We start from the raw sequence: 17,310 nt of genomic DNA, 5'->3' as shown, positions 1-17,310 counted from the left end.
ACCTTGGTGGAATTTGAATTCAAAACATGGATATGGATGAAATGCTGCTAACCATTTTGTCTGCTGTGCTATCAATTCTACCAGTTTGCCAACCTATTGTTAATGTTAATATTAACATCATTCTTAAGTTAATGCAAACAAACTCATATTCATGCATAACCATTTTTGGTAAGCAGAGCAGTTTCTTCCAGGTTTTTGTTAAAGTATACTCATCCAGAAATTCTAAGGTTGTATGGCTGACAGTATTTCTCAGGGCATTCACAACAAGTCCTTAAGATTTTTACCTCTTTTTTTTTTAAACTTTATTGATAGCATAGTGGTTAAGAGCGAGTTCGATTCCAACACTAACAACGATAATAATTATAACAATATCGAAAAATACCTTAGGAATGAGAACCAGGTTCGAAATTTCCCCATGACACCTGAAGAAGACTGGAAGGTATATCAGCCGAAACGTGTTAACAACAAACACGATGAGGACAAATATCCATCGAATCTTAGCTGCTGTTTTTCAACAGATACTATCTAAGTGAAATCATATGATTTGTAGTAGAAATACATATTCAGTACCAGGTGGTGAAATAGCTGCGTGTATATTATTACAAGAATTCATATAGAGATGAAGAATAAATTCAAGCACTATATCTTTACTACATAAATATATATTTTACTGCATTTATGTTGTAAAATATATTTTACTACATAAAGATATATTTTATTTACTGGTCGATGATGATACATAATCAAAATGTAGAATCTAATTGAATGAAGTAATCTATGCAAGAAAGTTCAGAGACGGAAAATGTAGAAATAACAGCTAAGTGGTGGTTTTCAGTCATGTGGCATAGAGAAATAGATGGACATGGCAATTATGTGAATGGCTCTTAGTCTAATTGACTAAGAAGCGAAAAGCAGGGTTTGCAAGCTGTTTTTATTAATGGAACGCTAGACATTCTAGAAACTTCCAAGAGAAACGCTAAGCTTCTTGAATAATTATGAATCACGTCTCATGACATAGATGCTTCGAGAAACTTAATAAAGGGAGGTTACTCTATAATCTTCCTTGTAAGGGAGATCATTCAACTATTTAGCTACACAGACCACTACACACACCCTAAGCAGAGGTAACGTTATACAATAATGAAAATAACAAAAATGTATACATCACAAAATGTCAAACTGTAGAAACAATATCACAGTTCAAATGTAATAAATGTTTGTTAAATTCTTGGACCAATGCACTTGTCTACCGCTTTTGGTAGTCAGAATTTGTGAAGGTATGTGCAAAGGATGTATTTGTAATGCTGTGTGTGTGTTGTCTGTAATGGGGTTGGAAATAGTTTTTTCAATGTGAGCCGTTTTTAGTCTATCAACAGAAATAGTGCCTTTACAACTGTTAAGACCTAAGATGAAAACTTTTATCTGTGCAAGAAAGTACATGAAAGAGTCCTGAATACGGTGCTGTTAAAGGATGTTGAATGGCATCGTTGCAAATAAAAACATGAGTCCAGGAAGAATAGTCCTTAGGCAAATATGTTTTAATGTCTTGTTTTCTGGTGTTCATATGTGGTAACTTTGACATATAATCATGCAAGCATTCAATAAAATTTATAGTATCGATATCTTGCCTGTTTTCAGGAACTTGTGCTACAGTTAGAGAAGAGATGTCTGTGAGTGGAATGACTTCTAGCCAGTGGGAAAAACGATCAATACAGGTTAATAAAAACCTTGTAGCCCTGACACACAGACCAAGGCTCTACTATATCAACATGTGCTGGAATTGTGCATCTGGAGTGGAGAAAGTACCTAACGGTGCATGGATATGTTTATGTACCTTGCATCTTTGACAGTCAACACAGATACAAGTCCAATTAGCTATATCTCGACGCATGTTTGGCCAAATGAAATGAGCTGAAATAAGCTTCAATGTTGCTGTTATACCAGGATGTGAAATATTGTGTAGCGCTGAGAAAATGATACGGAGATGCTTTTGAAGAACTAAAGTGTGGGGTTTGCCAGAAGAAAAATCATAAAGGATTTCTTTGTTTGATGTCACAACTGGGAAATGTTGGAGGTCGAAAGGAATTAGTTCTGGTTGTTGTATATATTATTCAAATCAACGCCTGGTTGATCTTCCTACATTTCATCCAAATTAATTTCTGCAGTTGACAATAACGTGTTTACAGGTAAACAGGATAAAGAATCTGCAACAATGTTCTCAGAAACTGGAATATCATATATCACTCATGAATCGTGAAATTTAATCCAAATGCAGAATGTCTTTCGGAGACAACTTATGTGACTTGCAGTGTAAAGTGAATGATAACGGCTTATGGTCCATAAATATTGTGAAGTTTCTCCTTTCCAAAATGTGTTGGAAGTGCTTAACTGAGAGGTAAATAGCAAACAGTTCACAACTGAATGCGTTATATTTAGTTTCATCTGGTTTTAAAGGCTTAGAGAAAATCGCCAGAGGTTGACATTCGCCATGGTGAAGTTGTTGAATGACTGCGCTGATGCCAATTTCTCATGTGTCAACTACAAGAGAAATTTCAGCATCAGGAATGGGGCAAGCAAACTTGGAGATGCGAGCTTGTTTCTGTTTAGCATCATCAAAAGCTTGTATTTTAGCAGGGGTTAAAGTGATCTTTTCTGTTCTCTTCTTGTGGTGTTGCCGTAAATTGCTGAGAGGGTAAAAAATTTCAGCACAACGAAGTATAAAATGTCGATAGAAATTAGCTAATCCAGGAAATTGTTTGAGCTATCTTAATGAAACAGGAACTGGAATTTGTACGATTGCCTCCACCTTTTCTGGCAAAGGCCCTATTCCATCCTTATCAATGGTGTGTCCAAGGAAAGTGAGAGAAGGCACACTGATAATACATTTGGTAATGTTGATACAAATTTTTTATTGTGAAAACCGTTCAAAAAGTTGCTTCAAATGAATCTCATGTTCTTTCTTGGAAGAACTATCAATGAGAAGATCGTCAATATAGGTGCAGACAAAATCTAATCCACATATTACTTCATCAATGAAACACAGAAAAGTACTGGCGGTGTTCCTTAACCCAAAGAACATGGTAAGAAGTTCAAATGACCCAAATTGAGTTGCAATAGCCATTTCGGAATATCATTTGGGATTACAGGAATCTGATGGTATGTTCGTATCAAATCTATTTTCGAGAAAATAGAGCAACCATGCAGAGAAGATGCAAAATCTTGAAAACGTGTTATAGGATACCTATCTGGAATGGTAATAGCGTTGAGTCGTCTATAGTGACCAGTAGATCTAAAATCACCAGATTTCTTTTTCACTAAATGGAGTGGTGATGACCAGTTACTCTTTGAGGGACGAATTATACGAAGCTGGAGCATGTGGCTGAACTCTGCTTTAGCAGCTTTGTGTTTTTCAGGTGGTAAACGTCTAGGACATGAGAAAACGGGAGATCAATTGGTGGTTATATGATGAATAGTTGTATGTGTTGAAGCATTGACATTGAAAGTTAAATTTGTTAATTCAGGAAAGGATTGAATCAAAGTTTGATATTTGGTTGATCTGCAATAAAAATAGTGGGCTGATAGAAGTGGAATGAAATATTTCCTAAAGTGTGTAACTGGGTACTGCTATCAATAAGTCTCTTTTTTTTTTTGACATCTTCTAATAATGAAAAATGGGTGGAGAAAAATCAGCTCATAAGATTGGATGAAGAAGGTCAGCAATGATGAAACCCACTGGAAACTTCATCTGAGATTCAAGTCCAGCGTGAGTGAATCTCACCGAAAGTTTTAACAGAGAGCTGTTGACTGATTGAAGAGATATGTCAGAAGCGACAGATTTCATTAACAAATTTAGATGGTCATATACTGCAGGACACTCCAGAATCGACTAGAAATTCTTTCTTAGACTCGAAATTTAGTATGAGAAATGCGTGACTAGGAGATAATGTGCCAGGAGCTGCAGTCACACTTAGAGTTCAGCTTTTTAGTTTTCCTGTGTTTTAAATGTACAAAGTGAAATACATTTCCTAGCTGCAGAACCAAACTTATAATGATACGCTGGGATCACCAATTTATGTAGTGGAGATATATATTCAGTACCAGGTGGTGATATAGCTGCGTGTATATATTATTACATGAGTTTATTTAGAGACGAAGAATAAATTCAAGAACTATATATTTACTACATAAAAATATATTTTATTTACTGGTCAATGGTGATACATAATCAAAATGTAGAATCTAATTGAATGAAGTAATCTATGCAAGAAAGTTCAGAGATAGAAAATGTAGAAATAACATCTAAGTGGTGGTTTTCAGTCATGTGACATAGAGAAATAGATGGACATGGCAATGATGTGAATGATTCTAAGTCTAATCGACTAAGAACGAAGAGCAGGTTTGCAAGCTGTTTTTATTAATGGAACACAAGACATTCTTGAAACTGCCAAGAGAAACGCTAAGCTTCTTGAATTATTATGAATCACGTCTCATGACATAGATCCTTCTAGAAACATCTATGCAAGGGAGATTATTCAATTATTTAGCTACATAGACCACTGCAAATTCTTAAAGGTTTTCTGCTTTCATGTTAAGTATCTTGCTTTCTCATCTGCAATAAACATTTAAGAGCAGATTCAAACAACACATATACTCTTTCAAATTCATTGATGGAACATGGAACCAACATTGCCTTTTCCCACATTATGTTTGAAACTTAAGGGACAAGTTCAAAATGTTCCCATGGCCCAAAGATACTAGATTCAGCATCCACACTATCCAAACACAAAAAAATGATAAGTATGAAAGATCTTTCCAAGCCACAAGTTCACAATGCCAGTTTCCTGGATTCTGGGACATATTTTTTCCCTAGATGACACATTGGTCTGTTGCAAGATTACTCATTATTGCCAACTGAAGTGTTTCGCTAAGAGCATGACCTGGTCCAGGAACTGAAATAAGCCAAGTACTAGTAGCAATTTTATATACCATCTTCTTTACAACATTCCAAAACAGTTATGAAATTCTAAATGTCTCTTGAGTGATAATCTACTTTATACATGTATGAGTAACTGCTATACACTTGTGATTACCTCCATAAAGGCATGTACAGGACTCAAAACTGGCAGAATTAGTGTTGATGTCAGAGAGAGAAAGAAAATATGCACATTTGCATTATTCTCACTCTCTCTGAAGGAGAGATTGTTAATTGTGGTCAGACTCAAACTGTAAGAGTAAGTAAATCAATGTCTTTCTACTTAGGATTAATTCTCAAGTCTCCTTCTATCATCTGAATAGGATGAGAGAAAACCCAGCAGAGGAATTCATAAAACTCATTTTTATTGTTGGCTTATCATGAACAGAGGTAAAGCTGAAATATTTAGATCAATTACGACATCATTCTAAAATTAAATATACTGAAATAGCTGCTCTTACATCCACTATAGAATCAGAAACACTATTTGCAAGCAGTTGATAGCTTACATTAGTAACAACAACTAACTTTAATGTTAACAAAAATATTGCTAGCAGCAGCAGTCGTAATATCGTTAGTATAGTGAAATATCGGAATTGTCTGGGGGACACATAAAATGCATGAATATCCAGCATATGGGAAAAGATGTCACAAATGTCGGAAAGTAGGGCGTTTTGCAAGATTTTGCCAATCTAAATTTGTGTGTAACGTGTATAACGTAAATGGGTTTCCAAGTAAGGCTGGTTTTAAAGTTGGTTTTAATCAAATGCTAAATGTGAGCAGGTAGATAACCTTGATTTTTGTAAATGACAGAGACATTGGTATTTTGGTAATCATTCAAAACTGAATCACTGGATACGTGATTAGATATCACGAGTGAACCACCATAGTTTCACATGATTGGTATCATTATTCACCAACTCATCAAGTCATCCAGCCATGAACGGTGACAATATGAGGGTGGATACTGGAGTAGTTTGTTTGATAGTTCCATTTTCATTCACTTCACAATTTAACCTTTCAGTCAAATCATGTTATAAACACTTAACCACTTTTGATGGTTCAGATCTAAAGGGGGTTGGATCAATCCTTGTAAAATTTGAACTCATTGGTACAGAGGAATCTTGTTGCTTTATTGTAGTAGATAGCATTTACACTTTCGGACTACTTGGAGAGTGGAGGCACATGGCCTAGTGGTTACAGCAGCGAACTCACGGTTGAGGGATAGCAGGTTCGAATCTCAGACCAGGCGATATGTGTGTTTATGAGCGAAACACCTAAGCTCCATACGGTTCTGGCAGACAGTAATGGCGAACTTCTGCTGACTCTTTCGCCACAACTTTCTCTCACTCTTTCCTCCTGCGTCTTGCAGCTCACCTGCGACGGACCGGCGTCCCGTTCAGGTGGGGAAACTATACGCCAAGGAAACTGGGAAACCGGCCATTATGAGTCAGGAATGGCTCGAGAAGGAACAAACTGATTGGAAAAGATGTTATTAAGGACAGCTCATTTTGTTTTAAGTTAAACACAAAAACTTTAACAGAGGTTAAATGTGTAGCAAGATTTGAAACCAAATGACCAAATTGCCAAGTTAAAGTCCCAGCTTAGCAACAGCTTTTTCATGTGATCAGCCAAGTTATGGAACAATCAGCAACAAGACATCATGTGATGTATCTTTCTAGAAGCTGCTAGAACATCGCTTTTACAAAGCTTATATACAGGCACGTTTTGAGCACCAAACTTTCAGCTAGTGGCTGCCCTAAGCTAAGCAAACAATATTCTTTGCTGCTCTAGGCACAAGGCCTGAAATTTTGGGGGAGGGGGCCAGTTGATTAAATTGATCCCAGTATGCAACTTAATTTATCAACCCAAAATGATGAAAGGCAAAGTCGACCTGAACGGAATTTGAACTCAGAACATAAAGGCAGGTGAAATACACTAAGTATTTTGCCTGATGTGCTAACTTTTCTGCCAGCTCACTGCCTTAAGTTAAGCAAACCTTTCTGACATTTTTCTGCTTTAACTTTTAACAATCATTCTCATGACTGCAGAGCTATAGTTCACTAACTTAAACTCAGTCTGTATATTTTGTCCTGTCCTAGCCGCTTAATTACAGTGCGTTCTAATCAACTATTTGTAATAACTACAGAATTGTTCTACCAGCGTGTAAATTTTGTTGTTGCATTTTTTAATTCAGGACCTACAATGGAAATATGCGGTGAAATAAAATTATGTTAATTGTTCATGAGTGTTGTGCATTCATTATATGCAGCCTGAACCCAACTCAACCGCCAGCATTTCATATTATTCATTCTATATCTATTGAAACAACGGTTAACACCACCTTGCGGCAAAGGCTTTGTTGCTCATATTAACTGCCAGGATGTGATTTAGCGTGATTTGTTCAGCAAAACATGTTGTCATTAATTTAGAAAACAAAGTCAAAGATGTGTTGCAGAGGTTGGAAGTGGTGAGTACTATCACTCCGTCAGATTACCCTGGAATCAGATGTACCTTAATCATGATCTGGATCATTAAAAAAGAATGTGTTTCTTCGTATGTGTGTTGATTACAAGGCACATTTAAATGCACATATTGACACCTATTCTTTTCCCATATCATTGATTGATACTATATTCTCTAGCATGACAGATGCAAAAGTTTTCTCATCTCTCTATCTAAAGCATGCGTTTGGCAAATACCTTTAGCTGAGGATGCAAGATGTGTTTGTACTATCAATACAACCAATGGTTTGTACTTAGTCAACAGACTTCACCTGAGTCTTAAGCGTTAAAGTGGTATATTTCATAACTGTATAGAAACTTTACTGAAGGGGACTGACACGATATCCTCATCTATGCTAGTAACGAATCAAAATTAATGAGCAGAGAGAATGTGGTAGTCACAAGTTTAACCAGATATTTTCAAAGAAAACAAAGAAAAGTTATTTTATATTAAGGTTGTCCCATAAGTTCTGAGCATTTTTTAATATATGAAAGGGGATATAAAATTGACCTTTCAATAAATTCTATTAAATGAAATAATTTCCATTATTATTAATGACCTTTGCCGATCTATCAGGCAATTTAAATATTCCATCAGCATAAAATTTGACCAGTTTTGGATACAAAGTTATCTAGATGCATTCTGACTTCATCTAAATCATCAAATGCTTTTTCTTGCAATGAGTTCTGTAGAGACAAAAAAATGGTAGGTGGATGACACAATGTCAGGAGAATATGGTGGATTGGGTAAGAGATCTCAGCCAAATTTATGTAAGTTTGTTTGGGTAACTAAAGACATATGTGGTCATGCATTGTCTTGTTGGAACATTACTCCTTTCCTGTTGACAATTTGCAGCCTCAATTCTTTGATTTTTTGGTTCAAATTAGCTAGCTGACAAAAGTACACATCAGAATTAATGGCAGGGCTGGATTTATAGGGGGTCGTAGAGGGCAACTGCCCTGAACATCCACTAGATATAGGGCTCTCCTGCTATGGAGGGTATGTAGCATTCAATACAGGGATCACCCACCTTTCAGCAACCTTACACACAGAGGTTCTCTTTCAATAAACGAACATAACTTAGAAAATGTAATAGATCTTTTTTTTTTTACAAATAACCATAGTTTTAACTACATTAGTGACATCCATTCATTCAATTAAAAACACTTTACTACCTATTCCCAAAGCAGCCATGATTTCCATGGGAAATAGATAGCAGTTCCTTTTGGGACATTGACAGAAAACAACAAAACACTCCAAAAAGTGTATGCATCTGTGCATGTGTGAGTGTGTGTGTATGTGTGTGAGTGTGAAAGAGAGAGAGAGAGAGAGAGAGAGAGAGAGAGAGTACGGATGTATATAAAGGCAGATAAAGCGATTGATAGAAAGAAGTTACTTGTTGTCTCTAATTCAAATTCTTTCTTTCAGTGCATGATTGACCACTGGCCATTAAACACACACACACACATATTGCCATTGTAAACTTCCTTATTTTAGTGAGGCATTGAAAACTGGTCTTATCTTATGAAAGAGCAAGTATGTATCAGGCTGAGTAAAAAGTAAGCAACGTTTTGAAACATGAAATTCATCACAATATATTTCAACAATGCAGGAATTTATTCATCAAAGTAAGTACCATTACAGTCAGCATAATTTTGCCAACAAGTTACAAGTTTGTTTGTTCCACTAACATAAAAATCTGGAATTCTGGAGCTGATAAACTCTTTGGATTCACTTTCAGCATTGGTTTGATTTTTGAACTCCTTCTCTCATAGGACACAATCAAGGTGCTTGAAAAAGTGGTAGTCAGCAGGAGGAAAGTGTGGAGAATAAGCTGGGTGGGGAAGAACTTCGTAGCCAAGTTCTTACAACTTCTAGAGTATCATTAGTGAAACGTGCAGTTAAGCATTGTCGTGAAAGAGGATTGACCTTCTTCTGGGCTGGAGGAGTGGCAGTTTTTCGTTCATTTTGGCAATTTCATGGCAATATGTCTCTGCAGTAATGGTTTTTCTAGGTTTAAAGAAGTTATAGTGGATGTGTCTAGCAGTACACCACCAAACGGTCACCATAACCTTCTTTTTGAAGAGCTTGGGTTTGAGAAGGTTTTCGGTGCTTCGTGTTGGTCCAACTACTGCAAAGAACGTTTTTTATTATTGTACAGAATCCAATTTTCATTGCAAGTTACAATTTGGTCAAGAAATGGATTGGTCTGGTTACAGAGAAGCAGCAAGCAAATTTCATATCTGCACATTTTTTGATTTCCATTCAAATCATGTGGTAAGCATTTGTCAAAACTTTTTGATTTTCCAATCACATACAAATGGTTGCAGGCAGTTTTCTGGGTAACTTGAAGTTCATTTGCCAGTTCTCGAGTGGTTTCATGTGGATCTTTCTCAATGACGGTCTTTAGTTGATCGTCATCGATGACAGATGGGTGTCCAGGCAAGTCTATGTCTGTGTTATCAGACAATTACAAAGAATGTTTTTAAAAAATTCAAAACTCTGCAAAAATCCAGTACAAATTCTTCATGGTTCATAATGTTGCTTACTTTTTACTGAACCTGATAATATGTTCCAAAATTTAAATTTTGAATTTAGTTTAATTATAAAATTACATCTCTCAACACCTCAAATCATTTCTTTTTCAGCTTTAGAATTATTGGCATATGGCATTTCAGAAGAATTGTTCTTGCTATTGTGAAGACCTATGAGAAGACCAAAACTCATATGTTGTCATCTGATGGAGAAAGGAATTTTATTGGAATAGCTGTCCTATATATGTTGTAATGGTCACAGTTGGGACGTCTTTGATTATATCTGTTCCATCAGATTGGATCAAAGATGTCTCAACTGTGACCATTCCATCTTTCTACCCAGACATAGTGGACTCTATGTGTTTATCACAGGATAGAGGTTTATTTATTCTGTATATATAAAAGCTTGGCTATTTTTTCTAGCAGGTCATGCAACCACATACAGGCTCAATGGTTGGTCTGTCTCAGTAATAATTTATTGTTATTTAGCCTCAAATCAACCCTGATACAGCAAACCTATGTTGCTATAAAAACATCTCTGGTTATTAAAGAAAGGTTTTGTTAGGGGAGTGGACACGGAAGTTGTTGTTCGCAAAAAGCAGCGGTAATTTTCTTCAGCTGAATACATGCCATTGACTGGTTAGAATTACCCAAATACAACAACTTTAACACAAAATAACTTCTAAAATACAAAATTTTGTCAAAAACATTAAGAGTAAACTCTGTTCAGTGTGACACATTCTATCAGTGTCCGAAGTTTCAAAGTGTTTAGTTACAAAAAAATTCATTAAAAAATCTGTTGGTCAGATTGAAAAGATCCATTTCTCTAATTATAAAAAAAAAAAGATTAAGAAAATAACAAGAACTCATTAGTGTTGGGGTATTTGCTGTTTCAGTTCTTTGTCTTTCGTATAGAAATATGTTTCTTTTGACATTTGAAGTGAATAATCATATTTATTTGCACTGGAAAGTACTTCACACATAACCATCAATTTATCATCTATAATGTATATACACAGCTGATAGGCCAACTGCTGCCGTTTTTATTCAAGAAAGACATCTCTTATGGAGATGCTGTTTAAAAACATTATGTTGGAGGGAGATGAAAAATCATTCCAAGAAGTTTCAAACAGCATCCAGTGTTCTCACTAGCCACTGCCGGAATGACTTTTCCACTACCGTTTGGCGGGGGGGGGGGTCATGTACTGCATGTGTTTTGTGTGTGAGTGTTTGCGTGTGTGTATCTTTCACTGAAGTTTATCAGCTAAAAACAGCTGGTGCTTGTCAACAAGGCTTTGTGTTTATATTTCTTTGGTGCCATGTTACACACTTCCTTGGTTGTTCTCACCATCAGGATGTGAGGAGGGGATCTGGGATGGACAGTTGGACAAAGTTATATTAAAAAACTAAAATATAAAACAAATGAAATAATCATATGTTAAAAGCCACTTGTGCATTTCATATGACACTCTTAATTTATTTAAATGTGACAAAGTTAGTTAACAAACATACTCGATTATTCAAATAAATTTCAGTAGTCTGAATTAAGACAACCACCAATAAGAATGCAACAACTGAAAACTGTCTAATATTAGACTTGTCAGTTTAAATATAGATTTTCCTGTTCCTCTCTCTCACTTTTTTTTTACTCATCTCTTTTTATTTTAAGTAGCCTTCAGTAATTCTCGCATTAAAGTAATTTCATTAATTATTAAAAAAAAGTTGAAAAAGAAAAAAAACAACTTATTAGTGTTGGGAAATTTCAGTTCTTTATCTTTTGTAGAGAAATATATTTTGTTTGACATAAGAAGTAAATAATCATATTTATTTGGCTTTGAAAGAATTAGCTACTACTTCACTTTCTTGAAATTTAAAAACAAACGGTGTTTTTTTAGTTTCAAACTTCACACACCACAACCATCAATTTATCATACTTAATATATATACAACTACAGTTGATAGGCTAGTTGTTGCAGGTTTTATTCAAGAAAAAATCTCTTATGGATGTACTGTTTAAAAACACTGGATATCGGAGGGAGAGAAAAAGTCATCCCAAGATCAAACAGTATCTGTTGTTCTCACTAGCCGATGCAGGAATGACTTTTCCTCTCCCAACAATATATATATATATATATATAATATATATTGGAGTGGTTGGTATTAGGAAGGGCATCCAGCCATTGAAGCTATGCCAAATCAGACAGAAGATTGGCGCAGCCCCTCAGATTGAAAGCCTTGGTCAAACTGTCCAATTCATGACAGTATGGACAATGGACATTAAATGATGATGATGATGCATGGAAACTTGCATGGAAACTTGGACATGTGTCGTCTACTATAGCCTCAAGCCAACCAAAGCTTTGTGAGTGGATTTGGTTGACAGAAACTGAAAGAAGCTCATGTATATTATATATATATATATATATATATTAATATATATATATAATGTAATAATATATAATATATATGTATTATATATGTATAATGTATGTATGTATGTATGTATTTGTGTCTGTGTTTGTCCCCACTAACCTTTGCTTGAAACACGATGTTGGTGTGTTTGGGTGAGTTTACATCCCCATAACTTAATGTTTCAGCAAAAGTGACCCATAGAGCTTACAAGGAATAAGTCCTTGTGTCAATTTATTCAACTAAAAAGCGGTGCTCCAATAAGGCTGCAGTTAGATGACTGAAACAAATAAAAGTGTAAAAGAGTATGTGTGTGTGTATATATATATATATATATATATATAATACAAATAAGGAAAAGGAGAAACAATTTAGTTTGTTCATCAACTTTCAGATATTAGAATGTTGAATTATTTATTCATTTAAAAAAATGAGAACCTTAGAGCATACATATATACCTTATAATTCAATACATATAAGATAAGAATGCAAATTATAAAAATCATAATATAAATTATTGAAATCATTAAAATCATTCCTTACAGCTGTTTCAGCATATGGTTAAAAGTATTTTTTATTGCCTATAGTTGTCAATTATATTGAGGTTGTAGGCATTAAGAATAGGTCTTATATATATAACCATAGGCCTCGTCAGCGATTATAAAGAACTCCAAAAATTTTAATACATGAAACAGGATAGACGTATAATTATATATATAAAAAATATGAACAAATATCCATATAGACTTATACATAAACATATATACATACATAAGCAGAGTATATATACTTTTACATGTGCAAAAATACATAAATAAACACAATTAAACTATAGGTCCAAGTAAATAGATCGTTCGTCATATAGATATATATACATATATACTGGAACATATAAACACGTCTATGCTCGTGACTACATAAACAATAATCAATCATTATTATTATTATTATTATTATTATTATTATTATTATATTATTATTATATTTATCAATAATTACAATATTATTAAATTTATAGTAATCGTCACTTGACAATACATATTATAATATATTCTAATATATCAAATATTACAATACAAGATAAACAATTCACAATCCATACAAACAGATATATATATGTATATAAATATATAAAAAACATACAGTTAGACCATGGCTTTTAGTATATAGTTCTTCTTAATACATACAGGTTCATGCGTGTGGGTAACAAATAGAAGCAACATGTACATGTATTTATATACGCACGAATATACACCAAATATCAATATGAGGATTTTTTTTCTTTTTTTCATAAAGTTGAAGTTAAAATTATACTTAAATTTTGTATTTTTTATCCAACGAATATTCCACTATCCTTAGTGGGGTTGCACTCTTAACCTAGCTTATTTTGTGTTATAATATTATATGTAGATAATATATAAAATTGAATTAGAGATAAAACCACTATTAGGCAAAAATCAAACATTGAAAAACATAAACCAAACCATAGAAATAAAATTAATTAATATAAAATACAAAATATATAAAATATAAAATTCAAAATTTAAATCATTTAAATTTAAAGTTAAAAATTTAAAATTATTAATTTATATTTATAAATTTTTATATATATATATTTTTTTATTTTTTATTTATTTATTTATTTTTATTAAATATATATAACTATCAAAAAGTATTAAAATGTTTGATATAATATAAAAAGTAAAACCACTACGATTGTCTCATGCCCATAACCTAATTCGAATGATGATGATGAAGATATACATATTGGTCATGGTTTGTATTATGGTTTATATATAAATATTTATTCTTGAAATGTCGGGTTTTTGTTGTATAGTTTAGTTATATTGACTGGTTTTGTTGTGTGTGTATTACCATGAAGTCAAATGTCTTTTTGGGGAGCTACAGTTTCTACTAATTTAGTTTCAGAAGTTCCTTATATTAGGGAAGCATTAGTTTATTGAATTTGGGGAGCATTTTTTTGTTGATGATGCTACTTTAAGTCGATTTTTTTTTTCATTCTTTGTTGCCCTTATTATTGTGGGTTTGGTTATTTTATATTTTTTTGCTTATACATGAGGGGAGTTCAGGTATTCCTTTAGGTTTAAACAGTGATTTACATAAGATTCCTTTTCATCATTATCATAGATATAGAGCTGTTTTAGGTTTCCTTTTCATATTATTTGCATTAGTTGAATTAAGTTTATAAAATAGGATCCATTTTTTAATTGTTATGCCAAAAGTTGCTTGTTATGTTAATTTTCACACCAAATAATAAAAATTAATGACTTGGTGCAGGAGTGGCTGTGTGGTAATTAGCTTGCTTACCACACATGGCACCTTGGGCAAGTGTCTTTCACTATAGCCTTGTGAGTGGATTTGGTGGACGGAAACTGAAAGAAGCCCGTCGTATATATGTATATATATATGTATGTATGTATGTATATATATATATATATATAGATATATATATATATATATATATATATATATATATATATATATATATATAATGGTAATAGAAAAAAGAAAATATTAAAAATAACTAAGTCTCTCTAAAAGAGAACAGCGGCAGCGTTCCCGGAAAATAATAGTTATCGCCATACTAATATGGCATTCTTATAAAAATAAGAAAAAAGCTGTCCGCTTATTAGCTCCATGAGGCCATCGCCTTAAGTAGCTATTTGATACACAAACTGTATCCATATAACCTTCGAACAAGGGAGGTCAGTCGCTCCACACTACTTGACCGGCAGCTACAGACGCGTTTCGGGTATTGCCCCTTTTCAAGCAGCGTAGCCAGCCAGTAGGTGTCGCTTCCGACAATCTCTGTTCGATGGTTTTATTACCTAGTTTCGGTAGCGTGGATCCATCCACTTGTTTTCAATAATAGAAATTTAAAATAATTAAGTCTCTCTAAAAGAGACAGCGGCAGCGTTCCGGAAATAATAGTTTATCGCCATACTAATATGGCATTCTTATAAAAATAAGAAAAAAGCTGTCCGCTTATTAGCTCCATGAGGCCATCGCCTTAAGTTAGCTATTTGATACACAAACTGTATCCATATAACCTTCGAACAAATACTAACTTAAGGCGATGGCCTCATGGAGCTAATAAGCGGACAGCTTTTTCTTATTTTTATAAGAATGCCATATTAGTAATGCGATAACTATTATTTTCCGGGAACGCTGCCGCTGTTCTCTTTTAGAGAGACTTAGTTATTTTAATATTTCTATTATTGAAAACAAGTGGATGTATTCCACCGAAACTAGGTAAATAAAACCATCGAACAGAGATTGTCGGAAGCGACACCTACTGGCTGGCTACGCTGCTTGAAAAGGGGCAATACCCCGAAACGCGTCTGTAGCTGCCGGTCAAGTAGTGTGGACGACTGACCTCCCTTGTTCGAAGGTTATATGGATACAGTTTGTGTATCAAATAGCTAACTTAAGGCGATGGCCTCATGGAGCTAATAAGCGGACAGCTTTTTCTTATTTTATAAGAATGCCATATTAGTATGGCGATAACTATTATTTTCCGGGAACGCTGCGCTGTTCTCTTTTAGAGAGACTTAGTTATTTTAATATTTCTATTATTGAAACAAGTGGATGTATTCCACCGAAACTAGGTAATAAAACCATCGAACAGAGATGTCGGAAGCGACACCTACTGGCTGCTACGCTGCATTGAAAAGGGGCAAATACCCGAAACGCGTCTGTAGCTGCCGGTCAAGTAGTGTGGAGCGACTGACCTCCCTTGTTCGAAGTATATGGATACAGTTTGTGTATCAACAGCTAACTTAAGGCGATGGCTCATGAAGCTAATAAGCGGACAGCTTTTTTCTTATTTTTATAAGAATGCCATATTAGTATGGCGATAACTATTATATATAGATAATATAGATATATATACATGTGTGTGATATGTTGTGTGTGTCTGTGTCTGTCTCCCCCGCCTCAACATTGCTTACAAAGTTCGGCAAAAGACGCCAATAAATAGTACTAGGCTTACAAGAATAAGAATAAGTCTGGTGATGATTTGTCTTGACTAAGGTGGTGCTCCATACGCGGTTAGCGGCCCAAGTCAATAATGAAACAAGTAAAAGTAAGAGTAAAAGGATAGAATAATATAATATAATCTTGTCCTGAAATTTGACCCCGAAAGGATGAAGGCAAAGTCAGAAGGCAGAATTTGAACTCAGAACGTAGTGGCAGGTGAAATACCACTATGCATTTTGCCCAGCATACTAATGATTCTGCCAGTTCATCACCTTAATTAATAATTAAAATAATAAATACAACTGTTCAGCATCAAATATTGAACTGTGAATTATATTAAGGAAAATTAATTGAAGATATTAAAATTTAATAATTTAATGGAATTGAGCCTAAAAAATATTATTTCCAAATTTATTGTATGAAAAAATATCTCTTATTCTTATTTTTCCTTAATATAACGTATTACGAAAGAAAGACAAATAAAAGAATAAAATCAGGATAAAAAAAAAGGAAGAGAGAAAGAAAGAAAAAGAGAAGGAAGAGAGACAAAAGAAACATCAATGCAATACAAAGTGCTACATTTGGTCTCACACCACAAATTTCAAATGAAACTACTGAAGCCAGCCAGCATGCTCGCAACATTACCACAGGACAATGGCAAGACTAAGGTATTGGAATTGTTTCCTAATTGGGGGATGTGGAAAATTCTATTCCTACAAATCCTTTAGTTACTCCTATCCATATTAAACCTGAGTGGTATTTTTTATTTGCTCTATTTTATGGTTGATTCCAAACAAATTAGGGGTGGAGTTGTTAGTTTGGTAATATTATTGTTTTATTTGTTTGTCTTCTTTTACATATTAGAGGGTGTATAGGATTAAGTTATAATTT

The 17,310-nt window shown here is 34.1% G+C and overlaps 1 protein-coding gene across 1 annotated transcript in view; it reads right to left on the bottom strand.

Moving 5' to 3' along the window:
• The window catches only part of LOC115218130, a 413,677-nt gene that overhangs the window by 47,688 nt on the left and 348,679 nt on the right, over positions 1-17,310 (bottom strand). The window lies entirely within an intron of this gene.

This window comes from Octopus sinensis, linkage group LG12 (assembly GCF_006345805.1).
Source record: "Octopus sinensis linkage group LG12, ASM634580v1, whole genome shotgun sequence".
Taxonomy (NCBI): Eukaryota; Metazoa; Mollusca; class Cephalopoda; order Octopoda; family Octopodidae; genus Octopus; species Octopus sinensis.
Note: the sequence above shows the minus strand (reverse complement) of the source record. Positions and strands in the feature narration are given on the sequence as shown.